The sequence below is a fragment of the Panthera onca genome, chromosome B3 (assembly GCF_046562875.1).
Source record: "Panthera onca isolate mPanOnc1 chromosome B3, mPanOnc1 haplotype 2, whole genome shotgun sequence".
In the NCBI taxonomy this organism is placed as follows: domain Eukaryota; kingdom Metazoa; phylum Chordata; class Mammalia; order Carnivora; family Felidae; genus Panthera; species Panthera onca.
In genome coordinates, this window is record NC_138344.1 from 85,247,354 (window position 1) to 85,263,219 (window position 15,866).

The 15,866-nt window shown below is 47.6% G+C and overlaps 1 long non-coding RNA gene across 4 annotated transcripts in view; it reads right to left on the minus strand.

Moving 5' to 3' along the window:
• The window catches only part of LOC132669563 (uncharacterized), a 39,444-nt gene extending 25,536 nt beyond the window's left edge, over positions 1-13,908 (minus strand). For 3 of the 4 annotated variants that reach the window (XR_013556149.2, XR_013556146.2, XR_013556147.2), the window contains exon 1: positions 12,962-13,908. This is a non-coding gene — a long non-coding RNA (uncharacterized LOC132669563). The other variant, XR_013556148.2, reaches the window with a different exon arrangement.
• Between the last annotated feature and the right edge of the window lie 1,958 nt (positions 13,909-15,866).

Here is a 15,866-nt window from a genome sequence, read left to right on the forward strand (position 1 = left end):
GGCTACACTTTAGAATTTTAAAGGTCTCAAGAAAGATAAGTATGCCATAGAAGTTTAAATCTGGAATGTAAAAAGAGATTAACTCAAAGGACTTTCCAAGTCATTAATTTTTAAGGTTCATTTTGTGTTACATCTAAGCTTTGGGGGTTTTTGTTTGTTTTAAACATTATAGTATTACCTCAAACAGTTTTCATTTCAATAGGCAGGGAAATCTTAAGAGATTCTTCTCTTGCTAACTAGCATAGAATGGGGCTGCTTTTCTGTCATTTTAAGTCAAACCCATCGAGAATTTTAACAATTTTTTATTCACATAAATAAAGAAAAATGTTAAGACTCCTTTACCTTTATATTTTTCACATCAGAAAAGATTACACGGTAAATAGTGAAAGTGTTTCATGAATTCATTTGTTCAGCAAACTTATCAAACTATCGTGTGCAAGGCACTATACAAGATACTGACTAACCCACAGATACACAAAGAAAAAAAAGAATATGGTTGTTTACAGCTCTAAATTTAAGAATGTGAAATGGTGACCACTATCAAATCACAGAGACTTGGAATTTCCTTCTGTTCACTTGCTATCTTTTCTTTTAAAAGAAAAACTTCTTTGGCAGAAAGTATTAGTCAAGATGGAAAATGCTCATCAGCATAAATTCCAACTTTATAACTTAATAAGCAAGAAAAAATATATCTGTCTTCAAATTGGATGTGGCCATTTGAAAGTTCTTCACAAACTTGTAAAAGGACATAGGCTTTGGTTTTCTTGAGGGTCTGAAATGAATCCATTACATTAAAATGGCTCTTAGTAGCAAGAGCAAATAATAATTTGCATTATAAGCTAATAAAATGGAGGGTTAGGCATATTTGTACAAGATCCTTTTTTATTCACTTTTATAGATATTCTCTCCCATTCCTGCTTCAATGAACTTGGAAGATTGTTCATCACTCACTATTGTTTAAATTATAAGGCACATATCTGCCACCTGGTTTTTAAATTTTTTTCCCCTTTGGTAATGTAGATGAGTAATGTCCATCTCCATTCTTTAAGAATACACTAATGTAATGATGGTATAATTTTGGGAGAAAAAGTTAAATTAGTTTTTTTATATCTCACATCTAGGAACCTGACATATTAGAAAATATAATATTCTTCAAAAAATACACTTTGCTAGCCTTTATGAACACTCATACTTCAGTGAATTGTACCTTTCTGTTCAAAAAGTGCAACAAGGCCTCTCCCACAAGCAAATCCCCTGAAGAAAACCTCACTGATGAAGTCAGTCTACTTACTTTTTCATGGTACCTACGAGTAAAAGTTATGGCTTTATCTCAATCATGATAGTTAATCTAGATCGCAAAGCTACTTCCAATTTAAAAGTATGAGAAAAGAGCCTATCCTGCCAACAAAGGGGACCCAGAAAGTCTTGTTTCACCCATAGATTCTTTTGTGTTAGACTCCTAGATTTTATATCCTCAAGGAAAAGTGCTAATATTAGAAAGAGAGATTTTGCTTTTACAATGACCCTGTGTGCCAAATACCTGCTTGTTTCAATTAGAGATAGGAATAAAAAACTATTTTTATATAATATTAGATTTATATAATTTCTCTGAAAGTTGAATGTCTAAATCTTATTAAGTTAGCAATAATTTCTCTATTAAAGCAAACATGAAAAGGCAGAAGTTTGTTCTATTGACAAAAAGGGATAATCTTACAAATTTTATTAAAAGCTCTTGATTCCCCCCCTCCCCCCCCCCACTGATAAGGGACACTTTTCCTGGTTTTTTGCTCTTGTTAGTAACAAGAATCCTATTTCTATTTATGCCCGTTTTCAAAATTGGGACTATCAAGTAATGCACTTACAGCTTACTTTTCAAGGAAACTGCTTGAGAGCTCCTGTATCCATTCCCCTCCCCACCTTTCCCAGTAGTGAATTCCCCCAGAGGGATTTATTACAGATATGAAGTGGAGAATTTAGAAACAGGGCTGATTGGTGGACCCTCCTGCTGCCACTAAAGTTTTCCTGATACCTTCTAGATGCTACTGTAGGATTACGACTGATTCGCTCCTCTCCTTGTCTGCTGGCAGCTAAATGGGAATACTGGCAAGCTGCCAGAAGGGTAGGTAGCCAACCTGCTCGCCCTTGATTGTGCCTGCCAGCTTTTTAATAACAGAAGTAGGGTCAAGTAAGTGAAATCACGAACTGAGGGGAGTATTCTGAGAATGCAAAGGCAGTTAATGTCCTTCCAAGCCTCAGATGGCTGGCAACCCTTGGCAGAGTAATCTATGATTTGTGGCACCTGACCCTTCCACTGTGACTGTTATCTGTGTATTCACTAGAAACATATTTACAGAATCTCTCCATTAGCAAAGATGCCTTGTGTGTGATTACCCAATTGTCATGGTCACACTAGGGTTTTGATACAGTTCCTATTCACAAATGAAAAACTGTACTAAACTGCACACAGGGTTGATTTAAAGCAGGGATCTTCAATCAATAGATCAAGACTTCTTTTGGTAGATCTCAAAGAGACTATCACAGTCTTGCTCCCCCTTCTTCCCTACTCCAAGACCACATTCCCACCTCCCCCCAATCCACTGGCATGACAGAATCTCCCTTATTCCCTTAAGCCCTTATGAATTCTTAATAAAGTTAAGAATAGCTATTAGAATTATCCCAAAAGATGAGCCTGTTTAAAGCAGACCCCACCCCAGAAAATATTGGAAGAGAGCACCATTTGCTTAAATTAGTTTGCACTGCTCACATTTATATAGTACCTAAGCGGCGGTAGAGTACGTTGTCCTCACTTAAAATGTTTTAGCTACGCAGGCAGAGTGAAGTTGTAGTCTGGCTTTCCTTCGTTCTTATGGAATCAAATATAAAAAACATTAAAATTTTTTTTTTTTCTCTGACATGAGTGTCAATGAGAACACTTGCTACTAAAAAGTTTATTAGGAAGTTTTAAAAGTGGCATCTTCCCTTCCCCCTCAAATAAATGGCATTGAGGTCCTCCCGTGCCAGAATATTTCTCTAGTTTACATCCTATGTTGGCTCTCACCTTAGTATTAACTCATAAAGGCGAAGCAGTATTTTAGGGAACCAAATCAAACTCACTAGGACCCAATAAGTGGTCATGAGTCAAAATGGACAAACGATGACCAAGGGTCATTGTCATTATGTGTCTCCCCAATGAGATCCTCCGAGAAAATAAAAGTAACAAAGTCGCACGAGATAAATAAATGAAGGCGATAAACTCACCACAGATCAAGCAATACTACTAAGGTGACCTGACTTGACAGTTAGTAACCGCAGGCGACCCTTAGGAATTGCATCGGGGTTAAATGCCCTGAGAATTGCAGAGATCCTGACGACCTGGGCCACTGACCCTCCGCAGCCGGTCAGACGGCGGCGCACAGAGGCCGGCGCTCTAGGCCGCTGGGGCCTGGCGAGGAGAGGCTAGAGGCCGGCCCCGGGCGCTCAGGGCCCGTAGGACCGCCGGAGCCAGGCCGCTCGAGGCCCAACTCCGGCCGGTCCGGCACCCGGGCAGAAGACGACCCCGCAGAGGTGAGACCACCTCCCCCAACCTCCTGGGGCGGACTGTGCGCGCAGCAGGCCGCAGGGCGGAAGCCAAGCCCACGTGGAGGCCACGCTGAATCCTAAGGGCAGCTCCGGGACGGACGCCGCGGTCCAGCTGACCGGGTCTCGGCAGTCGCCCTGCGGCGGGGCGGGCGCCAGGCGCCTTAGAAGAGAATCAGCCGCAGGAAGCCAGAAGCTGGACGGGCGCCCACTGCCCGGAGCCCACGCACGCCGCGTGGCCAGCGAGAGTGGGAAACCTCCGCGCTGGAGCGGGACGTAGGCGCTCTGTCGGGGACTTGGGGACTCCCGGAGCTTGGGCGCCCCTAGCAGCTGGGAGTCATCTCGACGCATTTCTTCCCAGGCGACCTGAATTCAACCCTTAAGAAGATAGATGCTCCAGACATTAGCGAGTAACAGGGAAAGGGGGAAAAAGAGAGAGAGAGACAGAGAGAAAGAGTTATTTAAATGGGGGAGGGGCGGGCGGGAGGAGTAGGAGGAAACCTTACAGGAAAGAAATCCCCATCACCACCAAAACCGTTTCTGAGAAGTCCTGAGGTTTTGCGCCTGGAGATTTCACTTTAAAGGCTGAAAAAAAAAATATTCCTCTGCTTTTAATTGAAGTAAACAAAGTGCAACAAATCCTAACTCAAATATGATTGCAGTGAGATTAGGGTCTAATTGCTTAGGGTTCAGGTGGAATCTGCGGGCTAAATCCTACAGGGCCAATCTGAATTTCACAATCATTCTGTCAAAAGGAGAGCGATGAGAGCCCACACGCTTCCTAACAAGTCATTTTTAACAGTTACAAGCTTCACACAAAGACCACACAGGGCGCCTAAGAGATGCAAATCTAATCCCTGGTCATTCTACAGGCCTTCAACAAAGATGTGCTAAACCCTAATAGAAAAGAAATCAGTTCTCTGTCACCAGCCCCTAGTAAAATCTATTAGAGAATGGACAGAGCCTCATCTACAGCAGTTGCTGCAAAGGTTAAGGACAAGTACAAATAAGAGGGACCCAGTTTTGTTTTCCGTGTGAAATATCGGGAGAAGCTAACCCCAAATGAGTGACGGGATTCGATCCGTGGCTTCGCATTCATTTCAACGCTAGAAAAAAGTAAACACACACATTAAGACTTTTGAAGACTCCGTTTCTGAATTTAGGAGAGATGAAACAAATTCCCCCAAAGTTGAAATCTTTGCCTCCGAAATTACCGAAGAATATAAAGGGGAAAGAGAGGCGATTGCGCGGGTCCAAGAAGGAGGATTCGGGCTTCTGGACCCGGCGGGGCTGACGTCGCGCTGCAGCACCCTTTGCTGAGAAAAGCCCCGTTAGCGGAGACACCGCCGGGCGGGGACTGGAGCTGCGCGAGGCCTCTTGCAGCTGGGGCGGAGCGGTGGGCGCCGACCGCAGGAAGTCTGGACCGCCGCCCTCCCTCCCCGACCGGCCGGCATTCGCTCCGGGTCCCTCTCCCGGACCTCACCCTCGGCCTGTGCTTCACAAGTTGAGAAGCTTCTCAGATGTGCCCTTCTGCGGTCACCGCCCAAATGAAGTCCAAATCAACACCTGTGTCATGCCGGGGTAGTAAATGGGTTAATACGTTGCAGCTAAAATATATCACAGAGCGTGTGAAACTCTCAAGAAAGCAAGGGCCCTGGGGCTCCAGGCCCCTTGGAGAAACCCCAAAGTGGCTGGGAAAGGGAAGGGGGCGGTGGAGGGAAATGACCGGCCCTGGAAGGTTGTGTGTAGTTTTTTGGGGGGTGGGGGGGATTCCCTTCTCCCCGCAGAGCAGAGGCCCGGCGACAGGGCAAGCCTGGTCTCCTCCCGTGCCGCAGCCGCGGGACCCAGAGGCTGGGAACGCCCCGCGGAGCCTGACCCTCCCGGGGAGCGGGCGGGGGGAGAGATTCCGGCTCCGCGGAGGGATCTCCGGGGCAGCCGTGGCCCCGCCCGCTGCGCGTCCGCAGAAGGATGGGGCCCGACTGGGTAGCGGGGAACCGGGCGCCTTCTCAGGACCCGCCTTCTGTCATGGGAAGCTGTACGGGGCCCGAAGATGAGAGCTGGGGGGAGGGGGGGGGCGGGTTCGGCTCTTAGTCCTAGTGGAATCGCCCTGCCATTTTCCCAGGCAGCTGGGGCTCCCTCCACGTGGTACCTCCTTCGAGGCCGCGCTGGCGGGGACAAAAGAGGGCGCTGTCCAACAGCCAGGGTCGGAAAAGACCTAGAGTCTCCCCTTTCTCTTAAGGCCCCTCTCCAACTGCAGGGAGGAGGGGTGGGGCACTTGTTCGAAAGAAAGGATTTTTGTCTGTTTTTCCCGGAAGTTTCCAGGAGCCACTATTTCTTATCCCAGGGGCTTCGCCCTCCGCCCCCAGGCTCCGCTGAATTTTTTCCTTCCCCAAAGTGTAGAGCCCAAATGGCCAGGCTGGAGTTTGGAGGCGAACAACAACAGTTCCTGGCCCCTCAGCTCCCTAGCCCTTTAATTTGCTCCGGCATAAAGTTTCTATTCTTAATGTCTAGCAGGAGGAAAGTAAGAGGTTGCTAGATTTGCCTCTCAGTTCAGAGACAGATGACCATATACACATCTGCTTCCTCCTCATCCCTTTCTATGCCTGTCCAGGCCAGGCATATGTGTTAGGTCGGGGCTGTATTCCTTACTTCGCATCTATTGACATTAATTGAATTTCTCTGCACTGCTGCCTCTCTTTGCTTCTGTCACTTTTTTCTCACTAGTCCTCTGATAGGCTGACCTTGGTGGCTCACTGGTCCTTTCAGCAACACCTCTCCACACCACCACTACCACTGGCCTCCCATATGGGCTTTACTGGCTTTCATTCTATATGGGTTAGTGCATCCACTTTGTTTTCCCTTTAGCGCCGACATGATTAGGAAAATGATACCGAATTGCCTTGGAAGTATGACTGCAGCTGTGAGGCTGGAATTGGACAAGCAAGCAAGTAAAACATAGGCGTTGAAATGAAGAAATGGAAAATGAGTGGGATGAAGTAACAAATAAAAAGTAGATGAAGGAGTCACATCAAGCTATAAATACAAGAATATGATGCTCCCGTAGGTGATCTTTGGCTCCTAATGAAGGTGTCCCACATCTGCCTTGGGAGATAGGGAGAGGGCTCCCTGAGGAAGGCAGACTGAGGTTTCTTCTCCCTGATTAGGATTGCTCCTGAAGACGTGGACCAGCAATCCCCAGCCTGTGTGGTTTTGGTCTTCAGGGAGATCCTGGAGAGTGGGAAGAAGTCACCACACATCGGCCACCACTCCTAGAAATGGCCACATAGTCACCATATCTCTGTGGAGCTGTCAGGTGGCTGGGACTTCCTGCCCTGGGAACCTGCTCTAGCTCTCTGCTGCTCTGGGACACATCCCTGTGCACCCTCTCTGCCTACCCAGCCAAGACTAAGCCGGGTCCTGTCCTCATTTGGGTGAGCTAGCTCCCCTTTACCCTAGCAGGTTGGGTCCCACTGGTCCCAGTCTCACCCTCACCTCCTGTCAGTTTTAGGAGTTCTGTGTTCCCCGTCTGCAGAAATAGGGAGCCTGAAGGCTCCCTATTGTGGGAGGCCTGACCTTCCCACCTGCACCCAGGATGGATTAATGCCTCAGGACCACTCACTCCGCTTAACCACAGAATGAATTCTAGAGAGCGGGGGGGAAAAAAAAAGTGAGTTTACAGCTGGGGTGTGTGCGTGTGTGTGAAAGGTGACTTTAGATCTTTATGGTCTCTGTAACTTGACATGTTAAAGAGAACATCGGGGCTTTTAGGAAGAGTTTTGCGTTAGATTGAGCAAGCCGGCGGAAGCTGTGCAGATCGTCCCCACCCCCTACCCCCCATCGATTGGTTCTCCTGAGATCTTCTCAGAGGTGAAAATGCTTTGCAAGGACGTTTAAAAACACAACGCCTGCCTAAGAGGCACTAACTTGAGGAGGTTAATAAATTATTCCCTTTTGAAATAAAAATGGAATCGGCATTAAGCACATACTATTATTAGACTGGGTTTCTGCCTGCCAGAAAGTTTGTTAGATGTTCGTATCTAGGCAGAGGCGGAATCTCTCTTTTCCGTAGGAAAACTCGTTAGGGAAACAGCAGCAGCTCGCTGGCTTTGTTTGATTTTGTTTATCCAAATAAAGATTGTGTTTTCAGATCGTTAAAAAAAAATCCCTTTAGGTTAGGGTTTTGATCATCATCGTGACCCAGTGAACTAATTATCTGTATATTCTGGGGTCAAACTTCACGGGAAATTTCTACTTATCCTCACACCAGACTTCTTAGTGTGGTCTCCAGAAGGGGTTAGGAGCCTGTCGGCAGACAGCTCAGAGTATAGGCTGTTCCCAGCGTGAACTGAAAACGGGCTGGAGAGTCACCTGCTAGCCTTGCCGAGGGTGGGGGGTGGGGATGGGGGGTTCGAGAGGTTGGGTGGGAAGAGAGCGCGTGGCCGCAAGCTGCGCGTGGGAGGGAAGACCTCGGGTGGGCGGGGTGACGCCTAGGACTGGGGTTAGAGCGGGAGGCCGAGGGGGTGGGGAGTGCAGAGGCCGCGGGCAGGAGGGGGGAGGTCGCCGACAGCTGTTACACTGGGTTCTAGAAACCGAAACTTTTTACGACGAAAGACCGTAAAATAGCCGGAGATTTTAAGTGTCCACATTTGCAGCTGGGTCGCCTGACAACAAATTTGAAACCGCGGGGCCGCTAGGGGCCCTTAGGTCTTTGGCGGTGCAACTGGGAGGCCGCGGAGCCGCCCGTAGGGCTTCGGTCACAGCTCTGCGCCCGGGCCCCGCAGACATCCTGCTGGTCCCCGAAACACCCCGGCAGGGCTTCACGACTCCAACGCGCGAAATTTTAGCCCCGAGCAACCTCTTCTGGCGGCCCTTCCTTTAAAAACAAGTTTGAATTTCACATCAAATCTTTTGCCCGTCTACTCTTCACTAAATGACTATCAATCAGCAACGAGAGGAAGCACAAACATGGTTTCTCTCTCACCTTTCCTGCTGTTTCTTTCCCCCCTCCAACCATGGAGTCTCAATTTTCTAAGCAATTAAATTATATATACAACAGGAATATTCGATTTCAAATACACCGGGACTAAAGCCTGATGCATACGGCCTGAGGCTAGAAGAAAATATTTAGTGCTTGCCTGTAGATTCTGTCACCCATCATCTGCTCAGAAAGCGCTCTGTATCTTTCAGCGTGTCCGGCTCTTATGATTGCAAATGGCCCTGTTTTCAAATGGAAATAAGACTTGCAAACTGATTATGTGTATTGAATCGGAATCACTCCCTAGATCCTCTTGTTGAAAATGTATTGGAAAAAAAAAAAAGGATGATGGCTGCAGACCTCTGGAACTGGCTCCCCTTCTTCTCAGGGAGGCCGATCTATTTTGCAACTTTTTGCCTTTTGAGCTTGTTTCAGCTAGGTAATTATGTTCCCATTGTGTTACACTCCAGCCAAGAGGTGGGACACACATTGCCTTTCAGCCGGCCCCCCTGCCCTACCCACCAGCATCACCCCCTAAAAATCACATACAGTACACACTCATCCATCTGCCCCAACCCTTGGACCCAAAGGCCAGTATGACTCAGCTGTCAAAAACACCAGCAGAACTCCACACACTGTCACCAGGCAGTGTTCCTCTCTTCTCCCTTCCCCTCCTTTCCAGTCCCCTCTCCTTTCCTCTTTTCTCTTCTGTGCAGAACCACACACACACACACACACACACGCACACACAACCCTCCAGCTTCCACAGAACCTAAGTATTTAGCTCTGTCGAGAATTTTCAGTAACCAATTTAGGGTTGGTATGGCATACGGTTGTTAGAAAACAGTTCATATTGGAAAGTTAATATCAACTATTAGGGATGCCTGAAGCTCCGTGTATGCTACCATAGATCTCATAGATGTTCTCTTTAACCCATCCAGGGCTAGATTATGGCTATGGGTTGACTTTTTGTGGAATATTTCCAAAGATTCTCCCATTGGATTTCAGTACGAAGCCAACGTGAAGTGCACATAGATAACTGAACTCTCCCTGCTATGTGAATTGTATATAATGATATGCTGCGGTACTTCCAAAGTTTACTACACCCAGGCCTCAGTCTCAGCAGTCCTGCCAGGAAATGGTAATCAACATTTCAGTTCATAGTGCAGGTTAGTGAGTAGTAATGAACTGGCTACAACTTGTGTCTACCCTGGCTCGGGATGGGGATGTATGCTCTGGGCATGCCTTTGGTGAAAGAGTTGCAATTCTTTCTGAAGCACACTCAGAAGGGGAGGAGGAAGCCGTCACTGCCCAGCTCCGCACCCACCCCACCCCCACCCCCCATTAGTCCCCACCCAGAAAACAGTGCCTTGCAGACCTCAAGGCACCGTCGAGTGGCCAGGCGGGGAGAGTGGTTTAATCCTCTTTGGCTTCAGAATCTCCTCTGAAAAAGCCTGTCGCTCCAAACCTGTTTAGAAACCCAGTGCTTTGGGGGCGCCCGCGGGGACCCTAACCATGCCGGATTTGCTGTATACATCAACATAGCCAGATTCGTTAAACCATTGACCTGTTCTCCTAGGTTAGAACAGAGCGAACAGCCAGCTCGGAGGAGTCAGCTCCTAGTCCTCTTCGTGTCATTACGGTAATTCCCAGGTTTACATCTGCGCGCGCGCACTCAGCTGTGTGTGTGCCGAGGAGATCAGGTAAATCGGCAGCGCGCGAACCAAATAAACCCTTGTTTTCCTAGAGCTTTGGACACCTTCGAGCAGCAGTATTGAGAGGGAAAATGCTAGGCAAGGTGGAGGCCCTACCATCCTGGGTGATTTTCCACAGAACGGCTCCAGGGCAATAGTGACTGGGGAAGGGTATCCAAGCACACTTTTCATTGCCTAACATCTTTGATTTTGTAGAAATGACATTATCAACAATTGCTGAAAACCCTAGAAATGCAATGTTTGACCCTCTACCAACAGCCTGGTGGTTACTGACAATTATTGACAATTTCATCTAGCAAAGACAGGATTCCTGGAAATGTAGGAAATGGAGGGAAGGAGAAAAAGTTGGTCTTTTTCCTTGTTGCCGGACTACACTCAGACCTGCCCTCTTATTTCCACTACTCTGTGAAGACCAGAGTAGGAGGGAAGTTTGCTACAAAGGAGCGGCAGAAACATTTCCATTTGATTTTGTTAGCTGGCCAATAGTGTTCATACTAATGATATCTATTAGTGGATAATGGAGATGTGACAAACGATATTTTTTCTAAAAGATTGCCTCAAGAAGTCTCATCTACAGCTGTGCGTCTCAGACAACAAGTTCATTTTCTTTAAGAACAAATTTTAATATTTTCCCCAAACATAATTCTCCAGAATTTTGCATGAAAATAAATTAATATTCCAATTTAAAATGGATAAAGCTGAAGAAAGTTTTTCTTTACTCGTATAATTTTTTTAAGGGACACTCGGTTTTATGTGAATCTTAATTGAGGCAATGAATGCATTCAACTTTTTTGCATCTAACAGTTTCCATAAGATGCCCTACTGAGAGAATCCTACATTAAGTTTTTTTCTATTTTAATACCTTCTAAAATAGATATATGAGATAGATACATATGTGTATACTTCTATAATGCATACAAAGACAGATGTCTCTATGCAACCATTTATACCTACATACAGAGTTGGCAGAATCAGATGTGAATATTATGTTGGAGGAGAGTCCTCTTTAACAAGACCTATTGCTTGCAATTAAAAAAAAATTGTTTATTTGCATTTCAAGTAGAGCAATAACAATAATCAATTTATATTGCCGTGTCCTGCAAGTAACTAAAAAAATAAATAGAACAGGAGAATGGATTTAAATCTCATCCTTTCCAAAACTTATTTACAACTCAGCATAACAAAGACAATAAATGTTTAAGAAGCAGAGATCAAATGGGAAACATGAAATAAGAAGTCTGGGGCCATGCCTAGATGCCCTCCAAGTACGGTATTAGGTCACTATCAGAGAGAAACTCAGCCTGCTACTTCAGCTGTGGCTTCAGATGAGGCAGAAACTGTGCTGTCAAGTTGCTAAGCCTGCTTCTCCTCTGCTCCTTTGAGAACCATCAAGTTGAGAAACACAACTACGTGGGAAGAGGGAGCATGCACGCCCTGGGCCTCCCTTTCAATAAAACACATTCTTCCCACTACTCTTATCCATACCCAATATATCCAGCCACTTGGGTGGACAAACTTGCCACAGAGGGCAACTGGGGATAGGACACTCCTTCCAGAAGCTCCTGGCCAAAGCAGCGCAAAATTTTCTGTGCTCCTAGTGGAGGAGGGAGCCCAAATCGAGCCCCACAAAGGGTGGGCCTTGAGCTGAAAAGGACCCAACTACACAACCACAAACACACCAGTCAGGAAGTCAGGGAGGGTCAGAGGAAGGTGGTGTCCAGCATCTCTTAATAGGAACCTGGCAGAGCAAAGAAAACATTCAGCTTCATCCCTCCCAACACTCATGTCTGTCACTTTCCTTCCATTCTAAAAGAAAGACACATTTGAAGCAAACAAGCCAGCAAACCATGCCTAAGAGCCATATCATCTCAGATTCACATTTCCCAACAGGCTTTCTAGTTCTCCACAAATAATATCCTCCCGCACTCTGCTCCCAGCTCTAATAATTGGGGGAGGGGGTGAGCCGTGTCTAGAGAGACTGGAGACATTCGATCAGAATTCAAGGCAGCTTCTCACAACTCTCTTGTTTATAGAAAATGAATGTCTGCCTGGCTTGCTTTTAGTTCTGGAAAGGGGTCAGTCTTTATCAGTACGGTTCACACAGATCCTGGATTTTTTTTCCCTTATCTTAAATTGACCCGCTTTTAAGATAAAGACATAATAGAGAAAGCATTGACCTTACCTGGTCCCTAATGAGTTGGAAGTCAGAAAACCCCGCTCTCATTTCCTCTTATCTCCAGTCGCCTGAGAAGAGACTCACGCTACCTTTTGTGCACTCGCGCCTGGAGATAGCCCTTCACCGACGCGCATACGCCGGCGAGCGCGCTCGGAGAAGTGTGTGGCCTCAGTATGAGAATTCCTCCCTGGGGTCTCAAAACCCGAGACCTTGATGCCAGCCCCAGGCCTGCCCCTGACCCAGGAGGATTTAAAATCCTCGGAAGGCTCCCGAGCAAGTCTTCCCTTTTGTAAGGCCAAGTCCTAAACAGCGGGAAGGAGACCTGCCTCCTGCGAGGCCCTTGGACTGGAGCGCGCGGGGCCTCCTCCGCCTCCAGGAGTAAGTGCCCCGACCGTTTCTCGCGCGGTCGCCTCGGGCCTGAGTCTGATTTCACTCGAGGGCCCCAAGCTACCTCCCTCAGGGCCAGCCCCTATCCCAGAGCCCCTGCCCGGCTGCTGAGCATTCCCTGCCCCCACCCACCTCCAGGCCTTGACAACTCCAGCTGTACCCACAAGTGTCTCTGTTGGGGGGGGGGGGGCGCGGCAGCCGGGTCTCCCTTCTCCCCTGCTCAGAGCATTTCTGGCCGACTCTTCTCGCCTTTCCAGAACCAAGTCCAGTCCCCGGCCTGGCCGACTGAGAGGGCTGCTTTCCTCCCTCTCCGACCCACAGCTCCAAGTTCCCAGGCTGGGGAGGGGGTGGTGTGCCGCTTTGGGATGCTAAACATCAAACAAGCCAAGCCTGGGGTTTCAGGCCCCAAGCCACTAGAGCCGCTCTCCAGGGCTCTCGAGAAAGTCCCCGTGTTTACTTGGCAGGGTGGGGTGGGGGAGAGGAGGTATGGGAGATGCTGTCTGCAAGATCTCCCCCACTCTCCTCACCCGTCAGGGTTTAGGGATGGGTGGGGTGCATAGGCGGGGGCGCTCAGCTTCTCTGGGATCTTGGGGCGAACTGCGCTGCCCCCTACGTGGGAAAGCTTCCGGCTCTTCCAGCATTCAGGGCCAAGGACATCCCCAGAAGGCTGATTTCTCCGGGCCAGAACCTGGGCCAGAGATGCTGGAGACCGAGGGGAGGTCTACTTCAGGAGTAGATGATGACAAGCGTCGCAGAGGCTCTTCGAGATGTGGGCTGGGGAATGTTCCCAGGCTGGGGTCTTTAGCTGCGCCCAGCGCGCACACGTTTCCCTATCAAAAAAGCTTCAGCTTGCGTTCCACGGCTGCTTCCTGAAGTTACTACACTCTCCCGGCCAGAGCGTGATGGATGGAGAGAAGCAGCCAAGCCTCTATTTGTCTCGGTCCCATCCACAGACCCGGCTGAAATCACCTCCTTCCCCCACCCCACACCTGAACAAGTAAACAGACTTCAAACTAAGCCGACCCTAGACGGCAGGGAGAAGAATGTATTTGAGAAAATTCCATCCAGTGTAAGGGTGATAAGGCCGAGGGTACCACAACCCACTAAAAATTGTGACTCTCAGGCGCCTGCTCCCGGCTAGGAGTTGGGGGAGCAGCCATCCTTGCCAGTGTCCTGCCTCAAGCCCCACCTGCTTCCCCTCCCCCGCCCCCGGGGCTTGTGCTGGGCCTGGGGCAGGTTGAGTGGAATCTCCCATCCCCCATGGAATTGGGACCTTAGAGCAAACATCTACCTGGCAAAGACCCGGCGCGAGCTGTGACTCGACCACCTATGCACCCTGTCCCGGGACCACTGCTGCTCTTTCCAACACAAGTGTTCAAACTTTACTGATTTTTGCTTGTTTACCAAAATGTGAGGCCTGCTGAGATTTTCCCCAACCAGCACACTCTGTAAACCCAACCATCCTCGGATTCTCCAGTCTCTTCTGGATATTGGAAACCATATCTCAGCAGCCAGACCCAGGGGAGGAAGCTCACCCTGGCCCCCAGTCCTAAGGCATTCAGGGAGAGGAGCCCCCAGGAAGTTAACAAAGAATACTGCTGGTCATGGAGCAAGGCCTTGGTCTATGCAATTTCCTTCACAAGTGGGGTATGGGAAAAGTCCGGTGAAAAGAGAGATGGAGACAGAATGAGATGAAAAGAAGAGAGGAAGAAAAGATGAAGAGAGGGAAGAAAGGAAAAAGAAAGATGGAATTCTGGGCATGAAATGAGTAAATGCCAAGTATGAACCCCACAAACACTTTCAGGCTAATAGGAGCTCACCCGGCCACTTTTGTTGGGTAGGTTTATCAAGGGTGACACTGAAACCGGCAATAGCCCATCTAGGGACTATGATTTCTCTCTGTCCACAGCCACTCCTTCCTCCTCCCCTCCTCAGGGCAACCTTCCCCAACAACCACATCTGGGTACCAAAGAGACCAGGAAATTAGAAGGAGGGAGAAAGGTCAAAGATGATTATTTTGCTGGGGTGGTGGTGACAGGGGGTGGGCAGCGAGAAGTAGAGAGTTGGAGACAGGAAAAAGATTCCTTACTACAAAGATATTCCAGAGATGGAAACCGGTGGAACAAAGAGGGAAAGCCCAGCTTCCAAAGTCCTGCCTTTGGTGTAGCCCAGTCAGAAACCTCCCAAGACCAGAAAGACCCTGAGAGGCTTGGGATCCATGTCTAACCCTGCATGGGGGATAGCTGTTTTAGAACAGAACAGAGACCCAGATAAACTTTCCCTCTTTTGAAAATAGTCTTCCCCTGAATTCCAATTCTGACGAGGCTCTACAGCAGATTAGAAACAAGGATTGGTGTTGAAATCTACAGGGACCATTCGTTCAGTAAAAATGATCCCTCATTCAGATTATTTAAAATGCATGTTATTTAAACATTTTAAAGTCTTAAACGTTGCCTTAGCTGTATAAGACCACAGTAGACACTTCTGAGGTTTCAAAAAAAAACCCAAAAAACAAAAAACCAGAAGCCTGGTGCTGAAAACTAGTCCTTTGGTCTCTTTCTCTTCCTTTCACCCTTTCCCTCCTGATGGAAGTATTTAGTTTTTTTTCCTTTTGGTTGTCAAGTCCCAGGACTGCTCAAGGTTTGGTTCTACTCAATCTGGAGACAGAACAAAACTCCATTTCCCTGTGGGACAAGGACTCTGGGCCCAGCTCTTTAGCTGGTTTAGTATCCTTTCAGCCCCCAAACAATTCCAACCCCATCAGGCCAATGATGAGCTGACCCCACCACCACCACCAAAAAAAAAAAGCCTTTTAAAGCCAAATTAAAACCAAACAAAAGGTGGACTTTTAATCAGAAAAAGAATCCTTTTAATTTGTATAATTTATTAGAAGCTTCTTAGGAACTATATTTAAGCCAAATATCTACATAAGTTACAACAGAAAAAGACTGACGCTGCAAATACCAAACTGCCAAATAATATACACAGATTTGTCAATGCCCATAAAAAATATGATGGGCTGGGGACAGGGGTTGGT